We start from the raw sequence: 22,576 nt of genomic DNA, 5'->3' as shown, positions 1-22,576 counted from the left end.
AAAAATGGCAGCCACCTCCTAGGCAGCAATCAGCAATATATATATATATATATATATATATATATATATATATATATATATATATATATATATATATAGTGTATTTTTTTCTATTTTCCATTTATTTTTATATATTATATAATTTTCTCTTATTAGGGACAAGACCACAAGTAGGGTTTATGCTGGAGTATGATTGAAACTGAGATTTCAAATATATTATATATATATATATATATATATATATATATATATATATATTTTAAATTTTGTACTATGTGAATGTAATGTCTATTTAAATGTTAATAAACATGTTAAATGAATAAATGTCCTACTACCACTGAATGGATTTAAAATTATAGCACAAATTATGTGGTGTTAGCTTCCAGGATTTGTGAAACATTTACTATAAAAGGTCAGATAATTAATACACTTCATTTTGTAAGTCATACAGCTCTGTCACAGCTACATAATTCTGCTTTTGCAGTGTGAAAGCCACTATGAAAACAAATGGGTGTGGCTGTGTTCCAATAAAATCTTATATATAAAAAGAGATAGCAAATCAAATATGACCTTTCGTCTATAATTTAATAATCTCTGTTCTAAATAAATAACCCTGTCAGTGATAAGTTTAGGGGACTAAATAATAAAAACTTTAAGGGCAAGAAATAAGAAAAAGTGACTTAATTATCATTATTCACAAGCAGAAGGAATATACCATCTCAGTGAAAATATTCAGAGTTACTAAATTGAATCTATTTGACTCTGTTGCCATGTAAAAGAAGTGATGCCAGCTACGTTCTACATAGTCCCCATATGTTTCAGTTTAATTTCTGTTGCTGTTATAAAACATCATGACAAAAAGCAAAGTGGGAAATGGGGGATTATTTCCAGTTTTTATTCCATATTACATATAGTCCATCAATGCATGGGAGTCAGGCAGGAACTTCAAATTTCTAGTCATGTTATATCTGCAGTCATGAGCAGAGAGAAATGAATACACAAACCACGAATACTCACTTCTTTGCTTGTTCTCAGCTTGCTTTCTCCATTCTTGTATATAGTTCAGGACAGCCTTGCTCAGGGACTGGTCCTGCTCACAGAGTGCTTCATCTTTCCACATCAATTTATTTATTTAAGATAATCTTCAATAGACACGCTCACAGGCTAACCCAGGTGATTCTAAATTGTATCAAGTTAACAATTAAAGACTGTAGCTGCATTTTCTTTCTAGACCACCGGTCAGCTCTGTCCCACCAGGTGCTCTCCAAATAACCACACAGAGACTTAATTTTAATTATAAATGCTTAGCTGATACCTTAGACTTGCTCTTAGCTATCCCTTATTGTAGCACGAAACTTAAAAGATCTTATTAATAAAAACAAACCTAGAGCCAGATATTGGGGTGAATGTTGAAAGATCAGAGAAACAGAACAAGCCACATCCAACCTCACCTTGCTAACTTCTCAGCTGATCTTTTTTTCCTCAAACTGGAAGCCTCAGACTGACAGTTTCTGAGTCCTCATAGGAATGGATCTCACCTGAACTGGTGCTCAAAGGCCTAAAAGCTTAAAAAGCCTAAAAAGCTTCTAGTTCCTGGTCCTCACACCTTATATACCTTTCTGCTTTCTGCTATCACTTCCTGAGATTAAAGATGTGTGTCACCATGCCCAGCTATTTCCAGTGTGGCTTTGAACTCACAGAGATCCAAATAGATCTCTGCCTCCCAAGTGATAGGATTAAAGGTATGTGCTACCTTTTTCTGGCGTCTATGTCTATCTAGTGGCTGTTGTGTTCTCTAATCCCAGATAAGTTTATTAGGGTGCACAATATATTAGGGGACACTACCACCACATTTCCCCTTTTTTGTCTAAAATTAAAAAGAATCTATAACTAATATAAGAAAAAGTATATACAATAAGCATACACAATATATGCAGTCAAGAATTACATTAATAGTGACTAGTACATTAACATTTGACAGATTCAGCCAAAAAACTCAATTATATACATTAACAATGTTCAGTCCATTATCATTTGACAAGTTCAGATGAAAAATTTCATTGCTTATCCTATTTAAAACAAGTAGTTCGTTTTTAAAAGTAGATTCAATAATCTCCCTTTTTTATCTTGTCATATCCATATTCTATTTTCTTTTCTGAGTAGATCCATAAATCTACCTTTTATCTTACTATTTCTATATCTTCCCTTTTATCAGAGTAGATTCAATGAGCTACCCTTTTCTATACCCTCTTTTTTCTTTTCTTTTCTTTAAACAAGAATCCTGTATCTAATCACTTTTTATTAGCTTTTTTTTAACCATTAACAATTAACAACTTGTAACCAACCATGGTAAATAATGACAATTATCTATATAAGTCATTGAATGTCCAAAAACCACCCATCCCACCTCTTGGGAATGTGGGTGTCATTTTCTTAAAATTTCTTCCTGCTTTCTGGGGCCTGAGACATCTTTAGGGGATCCTGAAAAGAAAATTTTTAGGTTAATTGTCAAGTCCTGAAAGAGTTAACTGTATCATTTGTTGTCCAGTCTCTGCATAGTGCAAAAGTGCACGGTTTATCTCAAGTCCTTGTTTGAGTAGTCTGTGAGGCTGGATCATCTCAGCTAGTCATCTTGAAATTGTCCTGAGCAGTTTGGAGTCCAAAGTAGGTCTTTCAGTGGTGTTAATAAGATTAATGGTTTTTATCATAGTCCATGTGCAATCATCATTGTGGGATTCCATCATCCTTTTGAAGATTCCAAATTTGCTGTAAGACGTGGTCATGGTTCCCTGCATAATTTTATTTTAGACCCTCCTCTGTGGTTTGGAGCAATCACAGTCTGATAAATATTTGTCTCTTGGAACCACAAATGGTCTTCCCTAGAAGAGAATATCTTCACAGCAATTTTTCCCCACCACTTGCCTCATCAAACTTCTCCAAACTGACCTTTGCTGATGCTTTCTTGTAACATGACGGTCCTGGCAATTATTCTCTGAACAAGTAGCAGCAAACCCTTTGTCCCAGGTAGCAGCATCACTGCAGTCACCAACATGATGAGAAGCAGCCAGCAACTCAGAGCAGCAGCCACTGCCTTCATGGTCCCACCGCCACCGTTTATGGCCTGACCCCAGCTGAAGCTTCTCCTTAGTAAGCCTCCTAGGCTGGCCTCAAACTCAGGATCCTCCTGCTTCTGTCTTCTTCAGTAAATCATACTGGCGTGTGCTACCACAACAAGCAACTTTTAGCTCAGGTCTGAGCTGGGGCCTGCAAGGCCACAGGCAAGTAGCTTTCTCGAGAATTCGTAAACGACAAGTTGGGCACCAAATGTAGACAAATTTCTAAATGGTCTTATTAAATGAAAAACACAGAGTCAAATGTAGCCTTAGTTCAGGGAAATAGGGAAAGCCACCAGCCAACCTTACTTCACCAACTCTGCAGCTTCCAAATGCACACAACTTCCTGTCTACCTAGACTTTATATGCCTTGCTTTTCTGCCTTCTCATTGGATCTCTTAACCCAGCATTTAGCTATCTCTTATAACTTAAATTAACCCATTTCTATTAATCTATGTAATGAACTGAGGCTCATTTACCTCAACTACATCTCTCCCATCTCCCCCTTCTTCTCCCCAGCATTATCTCTACCCCCAAAATGCTGCCTAGCTATTGGCCAATCAGGTTTTTATTAATAATGAGAGCAACACATCTTCACAGTGTACAGAAGGATTAATCCACAGCAAAAGATAACTATCACATCATGGCTGAAAACAGCTACACTTAAAATCAAGTCTTGACTTTAAATTTTTCTAGAATAGAGAACAGTGTGTAGATATGAAATTATTATATGGGCTATTTATTTAGGAAACCTCAAAAGGAGGTACATGTTTTGCAGATTTCTGAAATCACATTTTGAGAACATCTGTTTCCAGTCTGTCTGCTGGGAATTCAATACATAGAATTGCTACCAAGATTTTCTGTCTAGACTGGTTGTATTCAAGACGCTTGTTCAAGAATTGAAAAAAAAATCACACATACACAGAGAAGCACACAAACACACAATCAAAACAAACAAACAAAAACATGCAAATAACAAAATAGCAAGGCTTTTATTTTTAAATGAGAATACAAAGTAAATACACTGAAAGGGAGTAGAATATTTAGGACAAATTTAGCTTCTCACTATAGACCCTTGAAAAAGAGATTTGGTTATTAGGGAGAAAACATGAGTATTTTGTTTTGATGGGAAAGCTTGCATTATGAATGTCCTTGTTGACTGTATATTCTCTTGCATTACAAATTTAATTTCAGTCATGTGAATGACCAATCATAGGTAGACATAGAGTAACAAATTAAGATTTTATCTAAAAGATCTTTCTGAAGACACAGTTTGCTTTATTCTGTAAACATCTAAAACATATTCGGGGTGGATTCACTGTTTCAAGTTAAAAAAATGTATTCTAAGTTGTATTTAACTACAAACTACCAAAGAGGAGCTGCTAGGGTAGAGCTGTGTACTTTTTGTTTGAAGAGAAGTGTATTCTTTGTGTGTCTCTTGATGTAGGTGTGGTCTGTGTTGCTAAACTATAACCACAAACTGGCTGCCTCAGAATGAATACACTGAATATCCATCCTAACTTTTAAAAATGAATAAAATCAATGCAAGGAGAGGTGGGAAATGGGGGAAGATAGTGATTGGATAAACATAAATATAGTATATTAATTAGGATATATGAAAATCTTGTATTAAAATAAATTTAAAAAAAATAAAAGATTCCTTAAGCTAGAAATGGTGCTGTGCCTCTTATATCAGCACTCACAATTTAGTAGCACTTCAAGGCCAGCCTGAGCCACATCATGAAAATTATCTCAAAAAGGAAAATCTGTCAATATGACTCAGACTCTAGATCAGCAAAAGACAATCTTTGCTAACTAGATTTCTCAAAAGCCACTGCTAAATGATCAGTATCAAGGACAACAAGAAAGTTCATTAATTCTATATTTAATTAATTTATCAAAAAGTGGCAGAATGTTATTTCTAAGGGATAAATCCATATGATAATGATAGCTGTTTCAATGTCTAATGTGACAAAAGGAACGATAGATGCTTGCAGGAAAACCAGAAGTTTTTTATCTTATTCTTCAAATGTTCATGAAACTATATGAATATGTACCTTCCATTAAGAGGTGACATTTGTAAAAAAAAAAAGTGTTAAGTATTAGGAATATACTTTTTTAAATTGGGGGAACATAAATATGTACTTTAATTAAAAGTTAAAAGATAGTAAGCTTTGTGTTTTCAAATCAAGACAATGTGGAGCTAAGTACTCAAGTCACAACCATAGGAGAGAGAAAGAAAGAGAGAGAGAGAGAGAGAGAGAGAGAGAGAGAGAGAGAGAGAGAGAGAGAGAGAGAGAGAGAAACTTAAAATTGCTTCTTTCAAAAAGCAGATTTCATGTTTGTTCATTTGTTGTTACCCAAAGGGTCTTAGTGAATGATACAATGTGTCCCATTTAGTCTAATTCTTTATGTTACAGTTTTGGGAAGTACTATGAAATAACATAATGTAAAAAGTTGGAAATATGCCAGTCTTTGGATTAATGTTGACTGGGTACTCAAAGTCAAGAGTTTTGTTTTTTATTCTTTAATTATTTCAACATATTAGCCAAGTACATTTAAAGTTAACTTCTTAGAAATGTCTTTCTGGGTTTGTGATTTCCATTTCTCAATATTAAATTTATTTACAAAATGCCAAGATTTCAACAGATATTTTTTAAGCTCAATCTTCTGTGATCCTTGATCATAGTAGAGCTCTTTATAGGAACATGAAGAAAAGTTGAAACTCAAAATATGTTTGTGTTATTACCAAACTGCCATAATCCAACTATACAGAAAGGTGGAAAATATGAGAGAAATGTGTGAAAGGTTAGAACCTTAAGTGACACAGTTATTTTCTCAATGTTATTATACAAATAATATCAGACCCTGCTAGAAGGAAGTTAGGTCATTGAGATACATCGTGAAGTAAGCCCTTTTCCTCACCACATGCTTCCACCATAATAAGCTGTTTTATCATAGGCAAAGGAGCCACGTGAATATAGACTAAAATCTCGGAGCATTTGAAATAAAACTAGCCTATCTTCCTTATAGTTTAGTTATTTCTGGTATTTGGTCACCGAGATAAGAGGCTGACTAGCACATAGGTCTAGCAGTTACATCTGCCATTACTGTGACCAAATACATGATATAAACACTTTAAGGAATGGGGTTTTGGGCTCTTGATTTTAAAAATGTCAGTCCTTTGTATCTCAGCCTCTAGTGCTTGGGGAGAACATCATGGCAGCTATAATGTATGGAAAAGGATTTACTTACTCAATTGCTCACAGGAAACACAAAGAAGTAATAGGGAAAAGACCAAGACAAAAGAAAAGTCCTTCAGTGACTTACTTCCTCAAACCAGGAAAGAAGAGCTCACTGATATCAATAAACTATTCAAACTTTGAATCCATGAGACGATAAAAATCATTCATTAAGTCATAGGTTTCATCTAGTTTCCTGATGTCTCTGTAAATGTCTTCATAGGTAGAATCAGAGGTGTGCTTCACTACTTGCTTTGATATTTCTTAATTTAATCAAGCTGAAAATTTATTACAATTGAATGAAATGTGCTCTTTGAAGATTGATTTTTATAAAATTTATAATAGGTACTCATTATAATGAACATTTTTCAATTCAACCACTGTGTCTTACAAATTTATAAAGCTCAACTTAGCAGTTTCCCCATCCAGGAATGTTCTATTTATAGTAAGTAATATAATAAAATGAAAATTACCTTTCCTTCTAAAAAGCATTGCTAAGGAATATAAATTGCACAATTTTGGCTTTATACTTTTCTATAGAGTTACTACTTAGCCTCTATTGCAATTGTATGAATTTGAAAAAAATCAGCATATCTCTATATCATCTATAATTATATGTCTATCTATATCAATACAGAAATGTAGGCAAACACACTATAACAAAAATTCTGAGGAGAAACAGGTTTGCATAAAATATCAGTGTCACAAATTGATCCATCATGGAAAAAAAACATTTTTGCTTATAAACTGATATGATTTTTCAAAATCCACAACATTTGATATATATAAAATGTTTACTATTTCTAAAATGAAACGAAATTTAGGCGAGACCCTAAATGACATCTTTGATAAGTTTCTCCTACAAGTTTTCCAATGGGGTTTCCTAGAAAAAAACAATTTAGTAGAAACTTGATATTAAATTATTATACAAGGAAAAAAGAAAATGTCAGAGAAAAGCTAGAATTTTATGAAGCTCAGAAAGCTAGTATTTCAATATTCTAAACTGTGTAATAAATGAAAAGCTTTCAAGTTACAGTGGCATTATTGACAGTGAGAGAATTAGAAAGTTTAAATGTAATATATATTAGAAAGATCAGTTATTCCTATTACTACAATGCTTATTAAAAACCATGATGTTCATTGCATTATGAAAATAATACTATTTTAAACTATAAGCAGTCTAAACTTTATCAGTCCTGACATGGGGAGAAAAGTATTAAATGTATAACATCTGACAAATAGCAAACAATTCTATTGTAAAGCTTTAAAGAAAATATTTTCAATTTTTCTAAATCACATTTGGACAAGTCACTATTGAACTGTAAATAATATAGGAAAATTAAAATGTATGCAATATATGACAATAATCAAAGTTAAAATGCTAATTCCATCCTCACATGAGAACAAACAAATGAAATGCCTACCATTTTAATATGAGTTAAATTTTCCAACATTTGCCATTGCCATTGGCTCCCAATGAAAGGAGTCTCAATAGTTTATTTAAATCAATATAATATTCTATCCTGTCTCATTTGCAACTACTTCATAGAGGGCTGCCCTACTTCTTCATTTCCCACTTAAGAAGTATGTTTTCAGCAACCAGAATATCTCATACTCCAACCAACGTGTTTCAGAGACGAATTTTCAGATAAATGAAGTGAGTGAGAGGTCAATGACTCCTACTTTCAAATCAGCACCCTCTTACATAGCATAGACTCTATTTATAACACAATGAGAATATTAGAGCCCAAATGGCCCTTATTCATCTTATTCAAAGAACAATCTTTCATACAAATAGAGGCAAACTGAAAAGATGAGTAGCTAGATTTTCTACCCACCAAATTCTTTGATACTGAAGAAAAGCTAACAAGTCCAAAAGATGATGGGGAAAATTCACACAAAAAATGTTATAATACATTATTTAGAACAAGTTTTCAACAATTTTTTAAAATTAATAAACCAGTGTGGGTCACACATAGACAAACAGATTACAATTATGGTCTATGAAGACAGAGAAATAATTTAGAAAAAATAAACATGTTTCAGAGAAATAAGAGGCATATATAAACTAATAAAGACAGGAGTAATAGGACTACTGAAAAGAGAAAACAACTCATGAAAAAGTAGATACATAGTAGAAGAAATTGCAGATGGAAATTTCCCAACACTGAGGAAAATTCTTTATGTAAGAAGTTCAACAACTCCAAGTGAGATAACAGAGGTCTGCATTACAATACATTGCAGAGTTCATCCAAACATCAATCAAAGTGGAATTGACCAGCCATAAAATGATACAAACGGTACATTGCTATTCATATCATATGTTCATAATCAGCAATTCTATTCAGTAATTAAGTTAGTAATTCACTAGAGCAGAGGATTTCAGAGAAATTGTACAATGACTGTTAAAGTGTATGGAGTCTGTGAAGCCCCTTGACATAGTGAATATACTCTAAAATCTCTGTGGTGATGGCTGCACAAATCTGTGAATAAACTGACACAGTTGAACTGCATTCTTTCCATGGTAAATTGTGTGCTATATCAAATATTTCTCAATAAAGCTGCTCTTTAAAAAAGCTAGAAAGTGAATCCAATAGATTCAATGCCTAAGTAGGAAGGTCAGTGATAAAGTACTTACTTATCATGTGTGAGGCCCTTAGTTTAACCCCAAGATAGGACATGCATGCAAATATTGAGCACAGCATTATTAAACATGAACAAAGGACTAAACAATATGAAATCTGTCAACTTACAGAAAAATAATTTTTGTATTCATACAATAGGATATAGTATGGCACATAAAAGAAGGAAGTCCTCATATATTCTTCTGATACATAAATATAGAAAGATATACATATAAAAATATGGCACAGTCACAGAAACAGGTAGGTATGCTTCCCACCATGTAAAACACCAGCTGCCTAGTAGAGAAGTAGTCAATTAAAATTTATATAAAATTGCACAAGGAGAAGAAGCAAGAAGGTTGGGAAGAAAAGAGAAAGAAATAGAGAATGAAAATGAAGGAATTAGTAGTATATCCTGTAGATTAAGTTTTCCAGCCTGGCCCACAGTCAGGACAAATCTCTCTCACCTGCCAGTCCCACAGCCACTCAGATCTGACCAAGTAAACACAGAGACTTATATTGCTTACAAACTGTATGGCCGTGGCAGGCTTCTTGCTAACTGTTCTTACAGCTTAAATTAATCCATTTCCATTAATCTATACCTAGCCACATGGCTCGTGGCTTACCGGCATCTTCATATGCTGTTTGTCATCATGGTGGCTGGCAGTGTCTCTCTGACTCAGCCTTTCACTTCCCAGCTTTTTTCTCCTCCTTGTCCCGCCTACACTTTCTGACTAGCCAATGGCCAATCAGTGTTTTCTTTATTGACTAATCAGCAACACATGTGACATACAGAACATTCCACAGCATTTCCCCCCCCCCTTTTTTTTTCAAAAAGGAAGGTTTTAACCTTAACAAAGTAAAATTACATATAATTTGGGAATTTGGGCGTAGCTTCTCTTACTACTTCCTGCTGGAGGGGGGGCACTGTATCTTATGGGGAAACAAAGAAAATTTTAGAATTATGGAGTAGTTCATGAGGGTGCATCGTCCGAGCCAGTTGCCTTGAAATGGTTCTGGAGTTGGATCATCTGGGCCATGGTGTCATCAGATACCTTTCAGGGGGTCTTGGCTGGTCAAACCTGATGTATCTTAATTTGGAACAAATCCATAGCCTCTGGCTTTCTGTGGAAACAAAAGAGACTCTTTTCCAAACAACATATCCTTATATCCAAATTTTGAAGTCAAGATATCTTTAAAATATGCATATTGGTTTAACTCAACATCTTTTATGATCAAATGTTTTTCTGCAGTTAAGAATCCCAAAGACAACACAATCCAGATTCTCTGTGTAATATTCATCTTCACGTGGCTTATTTTTTATATTAATTTTACTGTCTCTTTAAAGAATTTATTTTTTAAAACTATGTATTTGTTTCTATAACTGTAAACATCACCTTTTTTGTATCTTTCAAGTCTACGTATTTTTTACACACATTGTAAACTATTACATCTGAATCTGTCTTATTGTGAATCTATTGCTTTAAACTGCAGCAGCTGTGGCTGCTGGTTCTGCCCACCTCAGCTTCCCAACATGGCTGTGGTACTTTACCACCGGCTCTGGGAGCTACCGTGGGTCTATGCTTTTATCCAAGCAGTGTGTAGCCCAGAAACATCTTTTTTTTTTTTTTGTACTAGCAAAGGCTAAATCCACCATGCAGCTTAATGTGCCACTTGCAGAGGCCTCATTCCCGCCATACTGCAGGTTGAGCTAGGAACCCACCATTAACTCAAACCAGCAGCTGCCGCTCGTTTGAGAAAGACAATTAGGAAGCTGTTTTTAGCTCCGTTTTAGAAACTTTTTTCTCAGTTTTTAGGTGGAAACTCTTGCCACCACGTTGGACGCCATTTGTAGCTAGAGTTTTCCTGCCTGGCCCACAGTCAGGATAAATCTCTCTCACCTGCCAGTCCCACAGCCACTCAGATCCGACCAAGTAAACACAGAGACTTATATTGCTTACAAACTGTATGGCCGTGGCAGGCTTCTTGCTAACTGTTCTTACAGCTTAAATTAATCCATTTCCATTAATCTATACCTTGCCACGTGGCTCGTGGCTTACCGGCATCTTCATATGCTGTTTGTCATCATGGTAGCTGGCAGTGTCTCTCTGACTCAGCCTTCCACTTCCCAGCTTTATTCTCCTCCTTGTCCTGCCTACACTTCATGCCTAGCCAATGGCCAATCAGTGTTTTCTTTATTGACTAATCAGCAACACATGTGACATACAGAACATTCCACAGCAATATCCAGAGCAGCTAAAAAGGTTTTGAGGCTTTGGAAGTGACTGTTTAAGAGTATGTAGTTTATTTTATGAGGTTGAGAGGTTCTAAAATGGATTGTGGCAGTGGTGACAAAGTCCTGTGCATTCAAGTAAAAGCAAAAAAGAGATGAATGAGCCCTGAATAGTGCATTTTAAATGGATTAATTACTTGGTTTGTAGTTTATACAACTACAAATTCCAAGGAAAATGGTGAAAATATTTAAATCTTGAATAAGCTCATGAAATTACTAAAATTATAAAGAGCATATTATGAAAGATTTTGAACATATCCCAACTGCAAGAGAATATTACAATGAATTCACAATTACTAGTCAGCTTTGACAATTAAATTTGATAGTCTTCTGTCAACTGACGCATTTTTATTTCTTTAAATCAAATGAACAATATACTTCGTTAATCTTCTGACATCATAAGACATTAAAATTCCATAGACTTACACTTTGGGAGATGTTGCAGTTTTATATTTTAATATGATATTTTTATTTTATTTGAGAATTTCATACATGTTCACAATATATTTTTATCATATTCATTCCCACACACTGCTTTTCAAGCCCTCCAAGGTACAAACCATCTCCCCTTCCTAACCTCTCAACTTCATGTCATCTTTTAAGTTTATAATTCATCAAGTCTAATTATAGTTACCTGAATGCACATGGGTAGGAGCCATTCATTGGAGCACCATTAACCCAGGAGACACTCCCCTAAAGACAACTGATTCTCTATTCTTCTCAGTAGCCATAGACTACCAATAGTTTCATAACCAAAAATGGGACCTTCTGAGGGCGTCCCCTGCCTTAGTTTGAGTTACTATGCTATGAAGAGACACCATAACCATGGAAACTCTTATAAAGGAAAACACTTACTTGGGGCTAGCTTACAGTTCAGAGGTTCAGTCTATTATCATCATGGTGGGAAGCACGGTGACATGCAGACAGACATGTTCCTGGAGAAGTAGCTGAGATTTATATATCTGAATTGACAGGAAGTAGCAATAAAGCCACTAGAACTGGCTTGAGCATTTGAAACCTCGAAACCCAGTGACACCTTTTCTCCAATAAGGCTACATGTACTCCAACAAGGCCACACCTCTTTATAGTGCCACCCCCTATGAGCCTATTGGATTAATTATCATTCAAACCACCACATTCCACATCCTGGCTCCATAGACTTGTAGCCATATAATAATATCAAAATGCACTCAGTCCAACTTCGAAAGTTCCCATAGTCAACCAGTTTAAAAGTTTAAACTCTGTTTAAAAGTCCAAAGTCTCTTCTGAGACTCATGGAAATCTGCTGTGGGATGTTCTGTATGGCAAATGTGTTGCTGATTGGTCAATAAATAAAACACTGATTGGCCATTGGTTAGGCAGAAAGTATAGGCGGGACAAGGAGGAGAATAAAGCTGGGAAGTGGAAGGCTGAGTCAGAGAGACACTGCCAGCCGCCAAGATGACAAACAGCATGTGAAGATGCCGGTAAGCCACGAGCCACGTGGCAAGGTATAGATTAATGGAAATGGATTAATTTAAGCTGTAAGAACAGTTAGCAAGAAGCCTGCCACGGCCATACCAATATAAGTCTCTGTGTTTACTTGGTCGGGTCTGAGTGGCTGTGGAACTGGCAGGTGAGAGAGATTTGTCCTGACTGTGGGCCAGGCAGGAGAACTCTAGCTACAAATGGCGTCCAACGTGGTGGCAAGAGTTTCCACCTAAAAACTGAGAAAAAAAGATTCTAAAATGGAGCTAAAAACAGTTCCTAATTGTCTCTCTCAAATGAGCGGCAGCTGCCAGTTTAAGCTACTGGTGGGTTCCTAGTGTGTGTGCTCAGACCTGCCACCCTGTGGCAGGAATGAGGCCTCTTGCAAGTGGCACATTAAGCCACATGGTGGATTTAGCCTTTGCTAGTACAAAACAAAAAAGAGGTTTCTGGGCTACATGCTGCTTGGATAAAAGCATAGACCCATGGTAGCTCCCAGAGCTGGCAGTAAACGTACAAGACATGTTGGGAAGCTGAGGTGGGTGGAGCCAGCAGCCACAGCTGCTGCAGTTTAAAGCAATAGATTCACAATAAGACAGATTCAGATGTAATAGTTTACAATGTGTGTAAAATATACGTAGGCTTAAAAGAGACAAAAAAGGAGATATATACAGTTATAGAAACAAATACATAGTTTTAAAAAATAAAGTCTTTAAAAAGACAGTAAAATTAATATAAAAAATAAGCCACGTGAAGATGAATATTACACAGAGAATCTGGATTGTGTTGTCTTTGGTACTTCTAACCACAAAAAAACATTTGATTGTAAAAGCTGTTGAGTTATGCCAAAATGTATATTTTAAAGGTACCTTGACTTCAAAATTTGGGTATAAGGATATGTTGCTTTGGAAAAGAGTCTCTGCTTTTGTTTCCACAGAAAGCCAGAGGCTATGGATTTGTTCCAGATTAAGATACATCAGGTTTGACCAGCCAAGACCCCCTGAAAGGTCTCCAATGACACCATGGCCCAGATGATCCAACATCCATTCAGGCAACTGGCTCAGATGATACACCCTCATGGACTACTCCATAATCCTATAATTTTCTTTGTGTCCCCATAAGATACAGCGCCCCCCCCCCCTCCAGCAGGAAGCAGTAAGAGAAGCTGCACCCAAATTCCCAAATTATATGTAATTTTACTTTGTTAAGGTTAAAACCTTCCTTTTTGAAAAAAAAAAAAAAAGGGAAGTGCTGTGGGATGTTCTGTATGGCAAGTGTGTTGCTGACTGGTCAATAAATAAAATACTGATTGGCCATTGGTTAGGCAGGAAGTATAGGCGGGACAAGGAGGAGAATAAAGCTGGGAAGTGGAAGGCTGAGTCAGAGAGACACTGCCAGCCGCCAAGATGACAAACAGCATGTGAAGATGTCGGTAAGCCACGAGCCACGTGGCAAGGTATAGATTAATGGAAATGGATTAATTTAAGCTGTAAGAACAGTTAGCAAGAAGCCTGCCATGGCCATATAGTTTGTAACTAATATAAGTCTCTGTGTTTACTTGGTCGGGTCTGAGTGGCTGTGGAACTGGCAGGAGAGAGAGATTTGTCCTGACTGTGGGCCAGGCAGGAAAAGTCTAGCTACAGAAATCTCTTTAGTTTAATCCCATATTAAATCAAAATGAAAAAGCAGACTACCTACTTCCAACATATAATGGCACAGGACATATATTACTATTCCAAAAAGAATGAAAAGGAGCATAGTAAGTAAATACTGGACTAAAACAAGACCAAAACCCAGCTGGGTAAATGCCAAACTCTGCTTCTCCATATCTGATGTCATAAAGCTCTTCAGATATCCAACTCCTTTCATCTTTTTTGACTGCAACACACTTATTTCTCCATATCTCCAACTCCTTTCAGCTTTTTTCCTTTTTTTTTAACTGCAACACACTTCTTTCTCTTGGGCTGGTTCCATTCACTGTTAGCAGCTTTCCTTGGCAGGTATCCCATGACTCTGACATCTCCAGTATCTTGGGGTCTCTGAGCCAATCCAGGCTTCACCTTTACAGCTTCATGCAATGGCTTCTCTAGGCCTCCATGCAGGGACATCCCTGATGTATGCCTAGCTTCAGGGGCTTTCTTTACTTTTATAGGGAGTTTCCATACCTCTTTCTTGTATGTTTGATTCTCACCAGAACCACATGCCTGAAGCTGCTAAATTCTGGTGCTGGCTGGGACTGGAACATAGCCCACTCATTCAAAAAATTTTCATCACCTTTCGGTTTTTGATGGTTTCCTTCAGTACCTAAGTGTGGCTATCCTTGAACTTGCTCTGTAGACCAGGCTATTCTCTATTGAATTCAGAGTTCTGCCTGCCTCTGCCTCCTCAGTGCTGGGATTAAAGGCTAGTGACACCATAGCAGGCCCTAAACTTTTCTTTAATTCTTTTTCACAAGTTGAAAACTTAGCTGGTTGTGGTCTTGGCCTGAGGTCACCACTTCCTTCATTTCATTTAGCATCAGATTTTTCTTTAAACTTTTAATTCATGGAAAATTGGAACATGACTTCTTTACCCTTCCTGGTGCTCTCTTTCTCCTCAAACTGTATATTCTGTATTTTTTTATTTCTCAGCTTGCTCCTTTTCATTATATAACTTCATAAGTATGCCCACTAATACCAAGCAACACAGTCAATATAAAATTGTCTAGAAATTGCCTTGCCAAAGCTGTTAATCAATAACCCTTCAATTTAGCCTCAGGCAGATTTTTTGGACAAGGGCAGAAAGCAGCCACATTCTTCACTTAAATATGATAAGAACACTCTCTAGGCCACTTCTCCTCTGAAACCTTTTGTGGTTGATCTCTACAGTTCACATTACCCTATTCTCCTCCTCCTACATCCCATTATGGCCTTATTAAAGCATTCAACTGCTTTCCTTTTTTTAATTAAGAATTTTTTCTATTCATTTTACATACCAACCACAGATCCCCCTCTCTTTCTTCTTTCCGTCCCCCAGCTTTCCCCCCAATCCACCCCTCATTCCCTCATCCTACAAGGTAAGGCCTCCCATGGGGAGTCAGCAGAGCTTACTACATTCAGTTAAGGTAGGTCCAAGCCCCTCCCCCTGCATTAAGGCTGTTCAAGGTGTCCCACCATAGGTAGTGGGCTCCAAAAAGCCAGCTTATGCACCAGGGATGGATCCTGATTATACTGCCAGGGGGCCCCTTAAGCAAATCAAGCTACACGACTGTCTCCTTTATGCAGAGGGCTTAGTCTAGTCTCATGAAGACTCCACAGCTGGTGGTCTAAAGTTCATGAGTTCCCACTAGCTTGGTTTGGTTGTCTCTGGAGGTTTCCCCATCATGATCTTAATGCCCCTTGCTCATAGAGTCCCTCTTGTCTCTCTTTGACTGGACCCCTGGAGCTTGGCCTGATGCTTGGCTATGGGTCTCAGTTACTTAATGAAGGCTCTACAATAACAGAGTACTCACTGATCTGACTACTGGGATAAGCCAGTTCAGGCACCCTCTCCACTATTGCTAGTAGTCTAAACTGGGGGAAATCCACGAGGATGACCTCAACTGCTTTCCTAATCCAACATCCCAAAACCTACATTCCTCCAAAGAAAAGTACAGTCAAGACTATCACAGCAATACTCCACTCCTGGTACCAACTTCTGTCTTAATTAGGGTATCTATTGCTGTAAAGAGACACAATAGCCATGACACCTCTTTTTCTTTTCTTTTCTCTCTCTCTCTCTTTTTTTTTTTCTTTTCGAGACAGGGTTTCTCTGTGTAGTTTTGGAGGCTGTCCTGGATCTCACTCTGTAGATCAGGCTAGCTTCAAACTCACTGAGATCCACCTGGCTCTGCCTCCTGAATGCTGGGATTAAAGGCATGTGCCACCTCCACCCAGTGCCATGACACATCTTATGAAGGAAAAATTTAAATGGGGCCATCATACAGTTCAGAGGTTTACTCCATTATTATTATGGCAGAAAGCATGGTGACATTCAGGCAGACATGGTGCTAGAAAGGTAGCTAGGCGTTCTATGTCTGGATTGGCAGCAGAAGGAAAAAAGAGAGCCACTGAGCCTAGCTTGAGCATTTGAAACCCCAAAGCCTACCCCTAGTGACACACTTCATTCAATAAGGACACAACTACTTCAAGAAGGCCACACCCACTCCAAGAAGGCCACCACTCCTAATGCCACTTCCTATCATTCATATGAGTCTCTGGGGGCCATTTTTATTCAAACCCCCATGCTGGAATTTTGACTGGGTTGGTCTTGTGCAGGTCTTGTAAAGGTGACCACAGCTGCTGTGAGTTTACGGGAGTGCAAAGACTTTTCATTTCCCAAACACACTATTTAACAGTACTCCTTCCCAACTTCTGTAACAATTTTCTGCCCCCTTTCTCACAAGGTCCCCTGAGCCTAATGTGAGAAAATATGGTATAGATGTCTCATTTAGGGTTGAGCACTCCACAGACACTTGTTCTCTACACTCTGACAAATTGTGAGACTCTCTATTAAGCACTATTCACTGCAAAAAGAAGATTCTCTAATGAGGACTGAGAGCTAAACTAATCTATGGATATAAAGGTAAGTGTTTATAAGGCAGCTTTACAGTATGTCTATTTTGCAAAATTGTAACAGTAGATTCTCCCATAGGAACTAATGGCTCCACAGTCAATGCTTCTTGGCCAGATTTACCACATCGGACATGAATTTACTCCTGTGGAGAGAGCTTTAAATCCAGAGAGAAAGCTGCTTGATACACCCATAATAATCATGCCACTATTTCTCCCATGGGCATATCATGCAAAGCTGATCATTGTAGAGTTCACAGCTTATAGAGCTCACAGCTGGGTAAAAATGTTGCTCTTCACTAACACTCTTAATAATATTTTAAAATCTATCCAGTAGGGAGAAAACTTCTCGGTCAATATCAGCTTGATTTCTTCAAGTCATGAGTTCAAAGTGTGTGGTGTTTTTAGCAATGGGATATTACCATCAATTTATCATAGACAATCAAAAACTATGCTAACTGCCTGTATTACTGGTATGTGTGGGCAGCTCTCTAGACACTGCCCTGCACTGATCAACAATTAGAAGACAGGTATTATGAACCAGGCACTAGGCTTTTTGTGTAACACCTTATGAATCTAGGTAGATCATTACCCCCTGGAGATTAACTTTATTTAACCAATTTTTGTATGAGACCCAGTTTTATTATGTAGGCAAACTTGCCTAAAACTCGTGATTCTCCTGCCTCAACACCAGAGTACTGGGATTGCAGTCATGGTCCACCATATCTTGTTGTGGCTTTGATAATTTTGAGGATCAGGGATCAGATTTTATATTGTAAGATGCCTCTCTACTGGAATTTGTTTGAGTTGTATTTTCATAAGTAGACAGGAATTATAGATTTGGAGGAGGAAGAATATTCAACTAAAGGTATATTTTTATAACATTATATTATAAATATATACATAATCTATAATGCTTTCTGAACTTGATAGGGCAAAAGTAGAGTACATAAAAGTTCTCTATTGGTGTTTTTGCCATCACTTCTACTATATCTTATATATGTTAATTACTATGGAAATCCTATATATAGTTGTGTTATTCCTCTTTTAAGCAGACATAATTAATTGGAAATCTTTCTCAACATGAAATTTGCATGGCTCTGATTAATTTAAACAATCATCTTATTTCAATAAAGATTCAAACATAATCATTGTATGTGGTGATATTTAGTTTGTGCTCTAAAAAATAAAGCTTGCCAGGAGATCAGAGTGTGGAGCTAGCCACTAGTAAATGATAGAGGCCAGGCAATGGTGGCATACATGGCACTTTGGAGGAGGAAGCAAGAAGACCAGGAGTTCAAGGCCACCCTGTGCTACATGAGCTTGATTCAGTCTAAAGGAGAAACAGCCAGACGTTTGGAGCCTCATGCCTTTCATCTCAGCACTTGGGATCTCCTGCCTTTTATCCCAGCACATGGGAAGCTCAAACCTTTAATCCCAGCACTAGGAAGATGGAGACAGGAATATACCATGGGAGCAGACAGGAGCTCAGGCCTTTGACCCCCTTTTTTGGTCTGAAGAGTTGTGGAGATAAGAGGTGACTTTGTCTAGCTCCTTTACTTATTGATCTTTTAGCATTTACCCCTATATCTGACTCTGAGTTTTTATTATTAAGACCTATTAGAATTTGTGCTACAGTTACATACTTTGGTTTGTATAATATTTAATGCTCAAATTGGTGTAGGATTAGCCAATAAAAGATCTTTAAGTGGGTGTCTGTGCCCTATGACATATCTTCAATACTGTTTTATGTTTACTTGGAACAGAGAAATTTTCATATTTACTTTCTGCAACTATAAAATGTTTTAGGATCAATGTGTCTATTTCCTTAGATAGTATTAGAATCCCCAACAATCCACCAGGCATAGTAGAACACACCTATAATTCCACCATTTGTGAACTGAGGCAAGAGGAGTGAAAGATTCAGATCAGCTTTGATGCACATTGACATCAAGTCTCAAAAGAACAAACCAAAAATTTAAGTCAGTCATTTTTTGATTATATTGAGGGTACTTGAAAAGTGATAAGGAACATGAGTATCTGGGAGCTCCTATTTACTGAGAGTGTAGCATTGCATGTATCATCTTTGTGCTAAAATAATCATGAAACAAATACTTGTGTACTAATTCTTATAATATATATTTGTAATTAACTTTGTCTACATCTAAGTTAAACATGAATTATTCTGATATTTTCAATACAAATATATGGCTACACAGGCCATTCTAAGTATATGTATTACTTATCTATAAACCCCCACTTGAATAGTAAGACACTAGACTCCTACCATCTGCTATCAATTGTATAGTTGTGACATTCCAAAATATCTAAAGAATGAGAATTGTTAAATTCTATCATTTGCGGACTTAACTTTATCAAGAGAGTACATTTCATATGTATGTTTCCTTTGCCTATATTTCCATTCATTTTTAAGTTTTGCCAAAACTAGAGTTATCTCTCTGCATATTCAGTGATGTTTTATGTGTATTAGCCTCGCTACATTATTTCATCATACCCACCATTCATTCTTAGACATCAAATATCTTCTAAAGCATTTTTTAAATTTATCTATTAAATAATTCCATGTTGTGATGCTTCATACTTTTTGTAAAGAACTAAAATTATACATCATTATCAATCATTTACTTGGCAATATTTTAGTCAGGCTTTAAAAAAAATACATAGATCCATCTATGTACTTGTTTACTAACACTACTTTTTAGCTTCTCAGTAAGTTTAACCAGAATTGTCCCACATCCTTGATATCAGACCACCCGTGGTATTTCATCAGGTTTCACAGTTTCCATCATCCAGGTGATGTCTGATCACTCTAGGTTGTCTTCATAACCATATTAGAACAGTTTTAAAAGAATATCCCTTTATCCCCCACCTTTCTTCTAACACTTTTCCATCCACCAACCTTTACATTGCTCCTTATCTGTAATCATCTGCTTATTCATGTTGTATTTGGATTTGAGTCCCTTTTCCCTCCTCATTGAATGTAAGGCCCCATTGCATTAGTCTGTGATGATCCCAGTAGCCCTGAATAAGTCTTTTCTTACCTTGCTTAAAAGGTATCATTTACTTTTTCTTTAAAAATATCAACCTGAACAGGTTTGCCTGTCTAAAACTAAGTAATCTTAACTGATTTATCTATCCTCTATGCTTCAAATACCTGGGTGTCCCTGATATTTTTTTAATATGATAGTACTTTTATTTCCTGAATATGAAGTAATTGGAATCATGAAATTGATTACTTTTTAAAATGAACTTCTTTCACTTAATAACATGCTTAGAAGTTTTCTACATATTGTGAATTTTAATTTAATGATTAAGACCACACTGGAAACAGAGCAAGACCACACTGGAAACAGAGCCAGGCATGGTGGCACACATCTTTAATCTCAGCACTTGAGATCTAATGACTTTGCTCGGGAAGGACAATTGTCTTTAATCCCAGGAAGTGATGGCAAAAAGCAGAAAGGTATATAAGACGTGAGGACCAGGAACTAGAGGCTTTTGAGCAGTTCAGCTGAGATCCATTCCAGTGAGGACTCAGAGGCTTTCAGTCTGAGGAAACAAGATCAGCTGAGGAATTGGCAAGATGAGGTTGGCTGTGTGTGGCTTGTTCTGTCTCTCTGATTTTTCAGAATTTACCTCAAATTCTGGCTCCAGTTTATTATTATTATTATTAATAAGACCATATAGCAATTCATCTAGTGGCCATTGAGTTTCCAGGATCTGATAGGTACAGCAAGAGCTTAAAAGTGTCCACTGCTCTCACATATTCAAGTATCACCGAGGTGTGTATACTCTTGAGGGTTTTTTCAAATCTAAATCACATCCTGCATCTTTAGAAATGCTACCTAGTGATTTCCTTGAGTGGAAAATTTAGTATTATAGAGGGAAATTTTACTTGACCTAATCTAAAAGAAGTAAATTGGAGTGTCTTGATGATTTGAGCACATTACTTCTAACTTTCTGGAGGGTGTCAACTAAAGCAATGAAACTCCTCTGGAGGAGTCTTAACATTCATTTAAATGAATCGAGACTAACCTTGACCTGCAATGGTAAGTAAACATAGGGTATTTCATGTAAGGATCTACTTGGTGACTAAATGTTTCAAAAACAACAAGCTGAGATATGGCTATGGAGGTTAAAAATCAAGTTAGTAACTAAGTAGAAAATTATGTGAAAAAATCAACCTCCCAAATGTGGGTAATAGCTCAATCCAAATAAAGACTTATGTCTCACTTCACAAAAGTATTTTCTTAAGAGCCATTTCTATGAAAAAGAAGAAAAGAAAAATATTAATCATTGCAACAGTCTACAAACTAGTCTCTGAGACTGGAGAGCAACAAGCTGAAAAGATTTCTAGTTTTTGTGCAAAATATCTTCAGTCAGGAGGTTTAGCCCAACAGATTTTCCTCAAGTTTAATTTGTGGTGATTTCTCTGAGGCCATTAATGAACATTATACTCTGAGATGGTAGGGTTCTTTGGAAAAGAGAGTTTTAGTTTTAGTTAGTAAAAATTAGAAACTTAGGAGAAAATTTTAAAATATTAGGTTGACAGAAAATATTTTAGAATTTATTCTAAATGCAAGTAAATAATAAAATCTCCAAAAATAACAAGTTTGGCCAAAATCTAGTGATGGATTACTATGGTATTAGTCTAAAACAAGTTTTTGTTTCTTTTTTTTTTGGGGGGGGGGTTGAGACAGGGTTTCTCTGTGTAGCTTTGCACCTTTCCTGGAACTTGCTTTGGAGACCAGGCTGGCCTCGAACTCACAGAGATCCGCCTGCTTCTGCCTCCTGAGTGCTGGGATTAAAGGCATGTGCCACTGCTGCCCGGCAAGTTTTTGTTTCTTGACAACTATTCCAATTTTAACAAAGATATTCATAGAAAGTCCAATTTATTTCCAAACATACATTTCAACCATAATATAATTGCCTCGGATATTTCCATAAAGTACAAGTAGAAATAACTATTTTTGCTCTTTGTAAATATGGTTTCCTGACTATAGTGCTGAAGTTTCATGGTTTGGACAGTGATTTTGTTAGCTTACCACAAGACCAGTGCTGTTTCCCAAGATTGTTCAGATACTTATGACATTTCCCTTGAATTTTAGCACTGTAGTTTCCATATTGTATTATTTGAACAAAACTGAAATCCTCCTAGGATATTGACACAAATTTTACTTAATTTGATTTTTTTTCTGTTTTAAAAACCAACAGTAAATCAAAGCAC

This window comes from Peromyscus eremicus, chromosome X (genome assembly GCF_949786415.1).
Source record: "Peromyscus eremicus chromosome X, PerEre_H2_v1, whole genome shotgun sequence".
Classification (NCBI taxonomy): Eukaryota; Metazoa; Chordata; class Mammalia; order Rodentia; family Cricetidae; genus Peromyscus; species Peromyscus eremicus.
This window is presented reverse-complemented; position numbering follows the sequence as displayed.